Source organism: Marmota monax, unplaced genomic scaffold (assembly GCF_021218885.2).
Source record: "Marmota monax isolate L192 unplaced genomic scaffold, Marmota_monax_Labrador192_F-V1.1 WCK01_AAM20220418_F8-fsc00159, whole genome shotgun sequence".
NCBI classification, from domain to species: Eukaryota; Metazoa; Chordata; class Mammalia; order Rodentia; family Sciuridae; genus Marmota; species Marmota monax.
Window position 1 is genome coordinate 268,759 of NW_026694999.1, and position 2,601 is coordinate 271,359.

Consider the following 2,601-nt stretch of genomic DNA (forward strand, 5'->3'; position numbering starts at 1 on the left):
TTAGTTTTAGAAAAGTAGCATTGTGTGGCTGGGGATGTGGCTCAAGCGGTAGCTCACTCGCCTGGCATGCGCGGGGCGCTGGGTTCAATCCTCAGCACCACATAAAATAAAATAAAGATGTTGTGTCCACCGAAAACTAAAATATAAATATTAAAAAATTCTCTCTCTTCTCTTCTCTCTCTCTCTTAAAAAAAAAAAAGAAAGAAAGAAAGAAAAAGAAAAGTAGCATTGTAAAATACAGTACAGAGTTCTTGTGGTCAATTGACGAGTCCAAACCCAGCTCTTCTCAGATAAACTGTATGATTCCAAAGCAATAACTTAATCTCTCATATATTTTTATCAGTAAAATAAAGAATTTCCAAATTTATAATAATAAGATTGAATCTTAGCATGTTGAAACATCCTATATCTTGAATATGATTAGATTTTCTGTCCGATAGAAATCAATCTTTAATCATGAAGACTTATCGCTCAGACTCTCCTGACCACTATATGCCCACAACCTGGATGCCAAAGTGTAATCTGTATTTAGATTCCCGGATTCTCTCATGTAGGAGAAAGATTTGTGCCGATTCCTTGAGCAAGATTACAGCCATCTTGAACTTCTTTGTGAGTGATCAGAACTCCAAGCCTACTGCTTATGTCTCCTAACTATAGATGCATCCCACTGGATCAGGAAAGAAGGGTAATGCTGTGATATCAAAAGGGGATTAGAGGACGCATGAATAAGGAGAGAAAAAGGTGACTGGACTTCAGCAAATCACAAGGATTCCCCATTTGTACCTTGCTCCTAAGAGAAACAATGGATTCTGCTTCTTCAATAGAGAGGAATATAACAAAGAATCCTAACCCGTGGCCAGCCAACTCACTTCAAATTTCAACCAGAAGCCAGTCCAGTCAGACATAGTACTTTCAGTATCTTGAGAAGAAACTTAAAAACAAAACTAAGCAAATAAAACTAAAAAAGAAGAAAAGTCTGCTGTTGCTGAGAGAACAGCAACAAAAGCCTTACAAATAAAGAATGCCACAAGCTAAAATTACCTAGTATAGCAAGTTGCAGTCCCAGAATCTTGATTAATCCTCATTTATTCATTCAAAAATATTGGAAAATTAGCTCCAGGCATACTATATTCCACGCTGAAGACATATTATCGAATGGGACAGATAATGTGTCTTCTTCATGAAGCTTACGTTCTTGTGAGGAAGAACATTAACAGGTAAAGAAGCAAGTAATGTAATTTCATGTAAGTGCTAAAATTATACACAGTAAAGAAATAGAGGGATTAGGTAAGTTAATCAGGGAAAATATCTTGAAAACATAATATTTGAACAATAATAGAATGTGTATAAGAATAGGTCATGTAAAGTTCTGGGAGAAGAGTGAGCCATGCTTTGGGGACATAAATGAGTTTGAAAAACAGCAGAAGACAACTAGGGCTGAAGCGAAGAGAGAAGGAATTGTAGTAGAAGGGATTCTAGGAAAAGAATTCTCAGTCTTGGCTACCTAGGAGAAATCTCTGGGAAGCTTCAAAATTCCATTATGTCCAGCTAACTCCATATATTTAAAATTCCCAGATGGTAGAAATTATGATGGTATGAACATGAGAAGCAACAGAGTAGATGGTGAGAAGAAGTTGTATTAAAAATGTTTTACAAAGACCCAAGAGCACTTCCTGATGAATCAAAGATAGGTCTGAGGGGGAAAAAAAATCAAGGATGACTTCCAGGTTTTTATTCTAAGCAATTGGTTGGAGAGTGATGCCACTCAGTAGAGTTAGATTTCAGGGTCTTCTAAATTTGGAATTAGATCAGTTTTGAGACAGAAAGCAGACAAAAAAATCCTTCTACCTCATTAGTTCTCATCAAATTCATTTTCTAAGAACTTGTAAACATAATTCACACTTCTTTCCCTTCCTCTGCCTGATGGGAGAGGTCACGACACCCAGAGCTAAGCAGACATTTCTCTCTTGGTGATCAGTAGGCTGTCTGACAAAGTTTTTCAGGCTCCTTCTGTTTTTTGTAGGATGGGTTGGAAATCGCTGCAGGTAATGACAGAGAAATTCTGAACCATTTGTATTATGTTTTCTGGAGCAGAGAATTTGAGAGAGCAGGCTTATGGTAAAATTACTATTTTTTATGATTTCTGCCTATGGCATAGTCCTGTTAGACCTTCATGCTTAAATCTTACTGGATATCACTTCAACTTTATTTTGCTTTCTTGGCAGGACAGAGGCTTTTATTGTGGAGATAGAGTGATGCATGGAGTGAGCAATGAAGCACTTCCTGAACAGAGGCTCTATGCATGTGATTTTGTAATGTTAATCTCCCTTTGTATATGCAGATCAGTGAAATGTACAAAGGTACCTGACTTGGCATACCTTGTTTATAAGCAATGGGTTGTGAATTTACATACTACAGAAATGAGTGCCAAAATCTATCAAAAACTGATACATGCATGTTAGTAGCAAGGTGTCCCAAACAGGAAACAGTGAAATCAATACTATGATGGAAAAATAAATTGTGGAGCAACGTGTTACACAAGAATGAAAAAGAACTATGGCAACATACAATGATGCAAATGAATCTAAAATATATGGTTTT